Raw genomic sequence first — 10,037 nt, 5'->3', positions numbered from 1 at the left:
AGAGCTACCCTGAAGAGAAAAACACCATGGATCCCTTTCTGGGAGAGCAGCCAGCAGCTCCCTGAACCCCAGGCTGTTTGTGCCCCATGTCAGTGCTGTGAGAGGCTGGGGAACAGCACACAATTCCACATTTGCAATGTGACAGGGTGACAGGCTCCTCAGCAGAACGTTCCCACAGCCACTGCCCCTTTGGCACATTCTGCAGGCCCTGGGCTGGAGGTGGCCCAAAAGTCCAAGCTGCCCATCACCCACCAAACTGGGATGCTCCTTTCCCAGCAGCCACACCAGCTGCCCTCTGGTGCTGCTCTGTGCCAGGCTGCCACCACTGGAGGTCCTGAAGGAAGTCAGCTCTGTCCTTCTTGTGGGCAGCTCCAGGTTCTGGTGGTTTTATGATCACAGGATTAGGTTGGGAAAGATCTCCAAGATCATAGAGTCCAACCTTTGGCTGTCACCCAGCCCACAGCACTGAGTCCTGCCTCCAGTTGTTCCCTGGACACTTCCAGGGAAAAGGACTCCAAACCTCCCTGGGCAGCCCCTTCAAGCCCTAAGCCCCCTTCCCATGGGGAAATTCCTGCTGCTGTCCACCCTGGGCCTGCCCTGGCCCAGCCTGAGGCCGTTCCCTCTCCTCCTGTCCCTGTTCCCTGGAGGGAGCCCCGGCTGTCCCCTCCTGTCAGGAGCTGTGCAGAGCCACAGGGTCCCCCTGAGCCTCCTTTGCTCCAGGCTGAGCCCCTTCCCAGCTCCCTCAGCCCCTCCTGGGGCTCCAGCCCCTTCCCAGCTCTGTTCCCTGCCCTGGACACATTCCAGCCCCTCAGTGTCCTTCTGGTGAGGGGCCCAGAGCTGGAGACAAAGTTGATGATGGTTTTAGGTGTGCCCAAGGGACACCTCAGTGTGATTAATTCATCCAGATTTTAACATGTTCTGGAAATCATACCACTTCTTTCATTTTGGGATATGGTCTGTCTTTAAAAAGTAAAGAAATTATATTAAAGATGGTCTTAAATTTTATAAAAGCATGAACTGCAAACTCCTCATGTTTCCAGCCAGTTCAGTGTCCCTTTTCATCCTGCTGGAAGCCACCAAAAGGAGATAAAGTTCCCCCAAGGACAGGCTACCTATCTCCTTGTGGCCAAAGCCCTCAGGCTTGCACAAACTAAGGACAGCTCAGAGGAAAGGTCAAACATGACCCAGGTAGAGGCATATTCAGGGATTAACTGGAAATCTCTAATAGAAGCTCCCTTCTTTCCCCTTTGCCTTTTCCACAAGAGTCAGGCTTGCTTTAGCATGGAAAATTATTTGGTTTGTCGCAATTTTAATCTCAGGAGTGGCTTTTCTACTCTAAGCTGGTGTTTCTCCAGAAGAACTTGGTCCAAGGCAGACACCTCAGCTGGAAAACTCCCATCCCAACAAGCAGAGGTGTTTGGAGCTGAGAGGACATCCTATCCTATTTTTAGAAGGATCAGGGAATTACTAGATCAGTAATATGCTGTACTAAACATTTACAAAGCACAGCTCCAAAAGCTGGGTTATAAACAAAGGGAACAGATGCTCTGAGAAGAACCCTGCACAAAATATTTCCTTTGCCAAGTGAGTAAAGGAAACCGATTTATCTTAGCTGAAGAATCAGTTTTTAAAGGCAATCCCTAGTAAATGAGGTATAAAACTGAATTCAGGACATTCCCACTACTTTCCTGCCTTCCCAGCAGAGCATCCTCTGGGCTAGGCTTTCACTGCCAGCCAGCTGGGGAGATGCCCCCAAGGTGGAAGCACACACACAAGAAAAAATAAAGCAATTTAACAAGCAGTTAAAATTTGTAAGCTTTTTAAACATGATTTATCCATGCTGGGTACTTCTCTATCTCACCAGATGCTTCCAAGTGTCTGGCACTGGAGAAAAACCCATAACTTTATTCCATGATGTATGACTAGCCTGTATTACACTTGCACAGAAACAACTGGCTGCTGGTGGTGGAGGAATAAAAAGTCAGTGGATTGCACTGTAAACCAAAAGAGACTTCAATTACCTCGGAGGGGTTCCACAAGAAGCTGCTTCAGTCTGTCAATCATGGATTGGAAGGGGCTGGGGGCAGCCTCTCCCTCAGGAGCCACAAGGAAAAGGCACTTCCAGCCAAGAGAAGAGACCTCCATGTCTTTGTGAACAGCTGGGTGTGGATGGGAACCCCCACCTGGGCTGGGATCACCCCCCAAAGGGGCTTCCAGGCAGAGGGAGCAGGAATTGCAGCCCAGCAGCCCAAGGCTGGTTGCCAAAGCAAGCACATCCCTCTGGGGAGCACGTGGCTTTTATCTGGAAAAACTAGCACGGGCACAACTGGGGAAAAACAGACCTGCTTTTAGCCTGAGGAGTGGCTTGTCTGGTTTCTCCCAAATCCATTGGATTATCTAACAGGAGATATTGCTCCCTACAAACCCACGCTGCTGCCAGCAGGACCCCCAGAGTGCCAGGAAGGCCTGAGGCACTTCTCAGCTACAAAATGGCTCTTACAAAGCATCACCCCTTGTCACCTGCATCAGGGGGCCCAGAGAAACATCCCTCAGCAGGGAAGGACCTGGGAAAGATGAGCAGAGAGCCTGGAGCTCGTTCCAGCCCTGCTGGATTTCAGGAGCCTGCAGCACCAGGTGGGACAGGGCCCTGCTCCTGGCTGTAAGGCAGAGATAAGGCTCCTGCAATTGGGGGAAAAACAGTTTTCCCAGCCTCAGGTTTGCAGGAGGATGGAAAGAAGAGCACAGGAGGCAGAGAACAGTGAAGTCAATCCAGGAAAACACCTTATCTGTTTTATCCATCCCAATGAATGCACCGCTGGCTATCAAGCAGATGTTGCTGCTAAAAACAGCCTTTCACTTCAATGTGGGCTTCAATGTTCTCCCAAATCCAAGCTCTCACCTTCATTCCTTGCAAATGAACAACAGGAGCACCCAGAGAGGCTGCACACTATGACAAAGCTCAAACAACACCTCAGCTGACTCAAAATCAGAACTGAATGTGTTTCTGGTTAAGAGGGAAGCTTAATTTATATCTTAGAGTAGCAAAGGGGAAAAAAAAACCTTCCTTAGCTGAGAACCACAGGTCCTGGAAACAGTCAACAGCTTTGCTCTTCCCCCAGCAGTTGTGTCCATCCCTCTCCTACAAGGAATGGGTTGATGGGTTACCTCAGAGCCTTGTTTTGAACTGTTCTCCTTTATAACCTTCCTCTAATGCACAACTCCAGCTGTCAGTGGAAGGGGAAAGGTGATTAAATCAGCTTGTGAGGACTCCCTGCAGGAAGGTACAACGTGTGCAACATGTGTAACACAAACCTGCAGTTCATTTAAAGTTGCCTTTTCCATCACCCTGCAAGCTGACACAGCTTTAGCTCTGCAGCAACATGGACATATTCCAACTGCTTGGAAAGTGGAAAAGGTTGGTCACTTCCCAAAGGAAAGGAGAAGGGATTTGTGAGATCCCAAGCAACACTTCTGGTGCTGCACAATTGCTTCCTTTCACAGTCTGTGTGACAACAATTCATCTTTGGGGTTGTACCACCCCCAAAGGCATCTTTTCCTGCCTAGACATTCCTTGGCACAAATGGGAATCAGCCTCTCTCCTTCCCAACAGGCACCAAGCTGTGGGCTCACAGCACACAGGGGAATCAAGAAACTTCCTAGGAAGAAATCCATGCTGAGATGTGTCTGGGAATTTCTCACTGACTTCAGGGAAAAGAGGTTGTCACCAGATCTATAGGAAGTTCAGGCAGAAGGCCATGTGTAAAGGGGCACTTACCCACCCTGCAAGTCAATCCCCTTTACTTCCCCAAACTGCTTGGACCAACCAGACTTTCCAGCCACACAAAGGAGTGTGAGACATAGATGCCAGCAGACACTGGAAATTTTACACCTGGAGACATTCCTAACTCTTATACAAACAGCACCTGGAAGTGAATGCAGAGTGAAAAACAGATTTCCAGCTCTCCAAGAGCAAACCTACCTGAGGAAATCACGCGACTAGTGCAAGCCCACTATTTCAGAGCTGTTGTGGAGCTGAACCTGTCTCAGGGTCTGTTTTTTTTCCTTATTAATCACTTTCACGAGCCTTTGCACTTTTGGATTCTAGCCTGACTGGAAGCAGCAGACACTGGAAAGCTCAGAAAGCTTTTCCAAGTGTGAACACCCCCCACTCCCCACTCTTGGAGAAGGTTTAATGCACTTCAGGTTTGCATCCAGACTTCCAGGGGCTGAGCCAAGCAGACACCCCTCTCAGACACACAGGGTGTTCACCTGTCTGTGAGTTTCCACACTGAAATCCAGGCTTTCATCCTGAAGTATCTTTGGCAGAAGCAGGGACAAGATATCACCAGGTGCAAAGGAGCTGAGATGATGCCCAAGGAAGACAGTGAACTACCAGGGCTGCTGATGGAAAAAAATCACTTTCCATCCTTCCCCAGGGATCTCCTAGGCTCCATTACCATCATCCCAAAATTAGGTTGAGCAAAGAATGCCTGGCATTTACTCCACAACGCAGGAAAGGTTTAGAAAGCCTCCAATAATGCCAAAAATCAAACGTGGGTGAGAGAAGCTGCCTCTCAGCCAAGGGAGCCGGAGCGTGCGTGGGGAAGTGTCTCCCTCTCCCTCTCCTATTTTATTCTCCAGGAGTACAATGAGGGCTATTCTCTCCTGGAAGCAGGAATCCAAAACACTCTGGTGTTTTATGGATGGAGTGCAAAGGGAAGGTATGGATTCTCCTGTGCCAGCCAGCTTCCCATAAAGCAGCCATGAGGAAGCACTGGAGCTGAACTGAGGGGAAGCTGCGGGATCAGCCTTTCCAACTGACTGCTTCCCTTCCTCTCTCAAACCCCTCAACCAAAACATGGCATTCACCAGGCCAGACAGGATGGGGAATGGGAAGAAAACCTCTCTCCCCACCACCACTCCTCTTTATAAAACTGCCACCCACCAAAGGCACAACCTTGAGGTTCCAGCCAGCCCTGGAACAGGGTGGCTGATTTGGGGACAAGAGCTCCAGATTGTGTCATCAAGGCCCAGCCGCCTCCACACAATGCAGCATTCCCAAACTTTTGAATCCTGCCACAAAGGAAAGGAGAGCCAGGAGGGAGCAGGGCCATACCACAGAGGGCTCCTGGGCTGCTCCATGGAGGCACATCCTGCATTCAGGTGGTCTGGTCTCAGATATGTCACCAGGAGCCAAAACTGATTAAAATACTCTCTGGAGTAACTCCATGTGGTTGTCACGGATAACCCTGAGCTGAACAGTCTTTGCCCAGGACAGTGACAACAAGGTTGTGACGGGATGCCTGGAAGAAGGGAGAAGCCAGCTCGCTGCTTGGGAGACCAGAAATGTGCCTTTCCTTCCTTTTCTCACCTTGGGGTCACTTTGTGGTGACCAGTGACAGGAGGGAACGCCATGGAGCTGTGTCAGGGGAGGGTCAGGCTGGAGATCAGGGAAAGCACCTAGAGGGTGCTGGGCACTGCCCAGGCTTCCCAGGGAATGGGCACAAGCCCAAGGCTGCCAGAGCTCCTGGAGGGTTTGGACAGCACCACCAGGGATGCCCAGGGTGGGAAGCACAGCCCTGCCCAGTGGCTTCACTGCCCTGGGACTCCCAGAGCCCAGGCCCCAGATGATGACATCGGTGTGCCTGCTGGATGAAGATCCAGGGAGTGACCCCAGCGGACACGGAGCTGATGGGAACGGATCCCGGCGAGCTGGTGACCATGGGAGCTGCAGCAAGACCCACCCTGACACACAACCATGACTGTGCCTTATTGTGCATCCCGATTCCCCGCTGCAGGAGACGCAAATGTGCCTGTAGGTGGCCCACAAACACTGGCTTATTAAAAAGAAAAAGGGAGGGAAAAAACCCCCCCAGAATGAATGCAGCGTCTGTCACCCTTTTGCAGAATTGTTATGTTTTTTGTGTGTAGTTGGTGCTTGTTTTCCAAAGATTTACATTTTTATGTGTGTGTCATTCGCTTTTCATGCATTTGGAGACCTCGGAGCTTAGAAATTCAAAACACTTGTCAGTCACGTCAATCCTTTTGGACAAAACAGAGCTGCCACTTGGATGGATTAAAAAAAACCACAACAAAACAACAAACAAAACACACTTTTCTCTCAAGCTGTGACCCGGTCACCCTGCTCAATGCAGGCAAGATAATGTTCAGAGAAAGCAAAAAGAAAGATCTGAGTTTTCATACACATCGGTGGAACTAAATTGATTAAGGTCATTTCCTAGGTAGGTCTGAAATCTTCTGCAACAATTTTTTTCTTTTTTGAAAAGAAAAAGAAAAGCGTTGCCCCCACCCCCCAAAAAAAAAAAAAAAAAAAAAGTGAAAAGTCACCACTGCAAAAACATTAAATCTGCTTGGGTAACTCAGAATATATGTTGGCAAGGCAACATATCTCAGCTTGAACAGTAAACCTGCTATGTCAGAGGCTCTGCCACATATGAAAGAAGCTTGGGTTTCAGTATCTCATGCTGAATTTACTGCTTTTCAGCCTTTCACGGCCAAGTATTTGATGTCTCTCCTTTCACTGCTGCAATCGATAGGGTGACCTTACGTAAAAGTTTTCTGACCTTTGCTGTTGTCTGTATTGTTCTGCTAAAATGTAACTTAACTCTTTTTCTTTAGTCTGGAAATAGCACTGTACAGACAGCAAACACGAGAGGGGCTTGGGGTTTTTTTCCACCCTTAACCTAAAGGCAAGAGGCACCATCCATCATCAGAGTTGGCTTCAAACCAGAGGATGACAAGGAGCATCATCTGCAGAGGGTCTGGTTGGTTTCCCAGTGCTTTCTTGTACGTTTTCAGTAAGATAAAAACCCCAAAAAAGCCTTACTCTGATGCTCATTCCAGTGCCATCCTGCACAGTATTTTAGGATTGAGGGGTCTCCCTGGATTCACATCACTGGGATGTTGGTATCTCCTTGGCATTATGAAGTTACAGCATTTCCATTACCTAAGGCCTTGCATGTATTTCACATAATAAAAACAAAGAGATCAAGACTTCTATGGAAAAAAAAAATGCTTTCAAACAGCAGCTACCAAAGGGGAAGGAGGCTGATTTTTCTTGTGACAGTGGATGTTGGAGAGTCAGCCACATGTTTTAAACTTACAGCTGGCTTATCCATGCCAGGATCATTGGGAGCCTGGCATGAATCCCATTATAACCCTGTAATGCAAGTACTTTTGTGGGAGCAAACAGCCATGGTCATCCTCTGCTGTGCTGCTGTGATTTCATCTCTGAGTTCTGGCTGGATGTGGGTATTACTCTGCATTAGCCATGCAGATACACACGTTGCCACTCACACCCATACATTTGCACAGGATTATGGCTGAAATTCCTGATCCTGCTTATAAAAAGCCCTATAAATCCCAGAGAGCTCCTTTTAAATCAGCAGCATTATCCTACTGTAAATCCGGGGTGTAAGTCGGAGCAGACTCTGGCTCAGATGCTCTCAGCCACACATCCTAATGGAGCAGGGAGGCTAAAAGCAAACCCTGGGCTCTGCACACATACCAATTCCCCCCAAAACCCACCCCCATCACATCATGCCCTGCTCAGCCCCACACCCCTTCACTTTTTAAAGTACCAGCTCCACTCTTGTCACGGAGAAACTCTCAGAAAGAGAATTAAGAGCTGGGCTTTGGCAGCACTGCCCCCGCCCCCACGTGCTTCAATATTGCTCACAGCTGAGTTATTTCTTGCTTCTTAGGAATTTTAACTGGCTTTTATGCTCAGTGAACTCATGAAAGGAGAGTACCTTAAGTCAGCAGCACTGAAACCATGAATTAGCACAAGGAGAAAGGGGCCAGTTGGGTGTTTCTTGCAGTACATTATCTGCATAATGCCAGAGGAGCTGATTTAAGTCACTGTGCTACACCTGAATGTCATTTATGGCTCATAAAAGGAAAGCTGTGTTTAAGGAACAATAAAGCAGCACTAAACTTTCTATGGAAGAAGAGAAATAAAGCCTTTCTCACGGAGCAGATGCATTTTTATTTGCTCAGTGCCTGCCTCTGAGGCACACGGAGATGCTTTACCAGAAAACCCAAGAGTTAAGCAGGAGAACTCGCTCCAGGTTATGGATTATGTTTGATTTGTGCTCATTTTTCCAGCCAAGCCTTAACACTGTGAATTTGACCTTCTGGAAGAGGTAAGATCTGAATTCCCATGGGCACCTATAGCTGTCAGAGGAGCAAGGGAGATCCCCAGGCACAGCAAGCCACAAAGCCACAGCAGGGAGAAGCAGGGAGCCTTCATAAAACAGAACCACAGAATCATTTTGATGGTCTGGGAGGTCTTTTCATAGACCAGCCTGTGATTTATGCCCACTTGTCACCTAGCCCAGAGCACTAAGTGCCACATCCAGTCTTTCCTTGAACACCTCCAGGGATGGGGACTCCATCACTCCCCTGGGCAGTCCTCTTCCAATGCTTAACAACCTTTTCCATGAAGAAATTCTTCCTGAACACCCCAAGTTGGGACGTTTGGCCGAAGTGACAGCATCCATCACATCCATCACTCTAAGTCACAATCACATCACAGAAGACACCTATATTCACTCACATGCTATCTGCTGATAAATTCCCTCATTTCAGTCTCCAAGGAGTCCAGACCCACACTTAGGTCTCAGTGCAAACACCAGCTGGGGTATTGTGTCACAGAGGAGAAAAGCTTCCTAGAACACAGACAAGTTTTTAGCTTGATTTTTGAGAATTTTGACCATGAAACCAAAGTCCCAATGAGAAATGCACAATTACACACTCCATCCCTCCCGTTCTGCTCTCTACCCACTTTCCATCCTTTGCCCACTACCACCTTTCCCACAGAGTCGTGGGACCCTGGGTCCACTCAGCAGTGCCAATCCCTGGAGAAGACAGTGTTCCCACTTCCCAAACTGCTGGTGTGGTGTGTGCTGCCTCCCAGCTCCACTTGTCCTTTCAAGGGACAAGGTGAGTCCTCAGCTCCAGGTTTTCCCATCAAGGAGCTGGAAAGGATCCATGTGTGCACAGTACTGACAGCAAGGGTCCTGACCTTTCCCTGCTCCCTGTGTGACCCTGCTTTTGGAAAAGGCACCATCACACCACGATTCACCTCCCCGAGGAAGAGGCCTGGAGACTTTATCAGTGTGGTTTAAGCAGCAGGTCTGCAGGATCTCCCCAACACTCAGCACCGCCCAGGCTCTGTGCAGGGCTGACGCCACTCTGTGAATACCAAACTGCAGAGGGAAAGGAAAAAAAGAAATTCTGTGAATTTGTGCCAGCATAAAGCTACAGCAACACATGAGAACAACCCACTGCCTGAGAGGCAACCTGAAGTGAAACAGTTCTGCTGCTCTAAAATGAGCAACACCCCACAGAGGGACAGGAGCAGGATGCCAGAACTTTATGCAGCACCTTGGGGAGGACACACAGCTGCACACAGGGATGCTGAGGGAAGGGAAGCAATGTCCAGCAAAAGCAGGAGATTGATTTCTCAGCATTAACTCACTTCAAGTGTCAGCACGAGGGGGAACTTTGCTCAGCAGCAGCTTAAGGTTACAGGAAACTCAAAATACCCACAGTGCGTAAGAAGCATCAGCACAAAAAGCAACGCCTGCTCTCCATCCTCTCAGCTTCTCTGCAGCCAGAAATCCTTTTTCTTTTGGGATTTATCCCCATTTGGGAATGGACTGGTGCTTTTTTAACAACACCAGTACAAGGAGGGGATGGCAGACATAACATCTGTTTTTACAGGATGACCTCTGAGGAGGCAGTAATGGAACGTGTAGAAAGAAACAAAATACACTCATTCCCAAATTATTTGGCTGCTGGGATCGCAGAGGGATGAGGGCATGCTTGGATTGAACAGGAATTTAAGCGCAGCACTGCCCTGGAGCAGCAAACACGGCTGGGAGACATCATTGATTTGACATTAAATACCTTGTCCTGAGGTGAACACCACGATTCAAATCCTTTGCTGGTTTAAAGCTCCACTTGAGGCATCCCAGAGCGCCTGGATCCTGCCCCACTCGGACACTACGGCA

This window comes from Lonchura striata, chromosome 8, assembly GCF_046129695.1.
Source record: "Lonchura striata isolate bLonStr1 chromosome 8, bLonStr1.mat, whole genome shotgun sequence".
Lineage (NCBI taxonomy): Eukaryota > Metazoa > Chordata > Aves > Passeriformes > Estrildidae > Lonchura > Lonchura striata.
The sequence above is the reverse complement of the archived record's forward strand: the minus strand, read 5'-3'. Positions refer to the sequence as shown.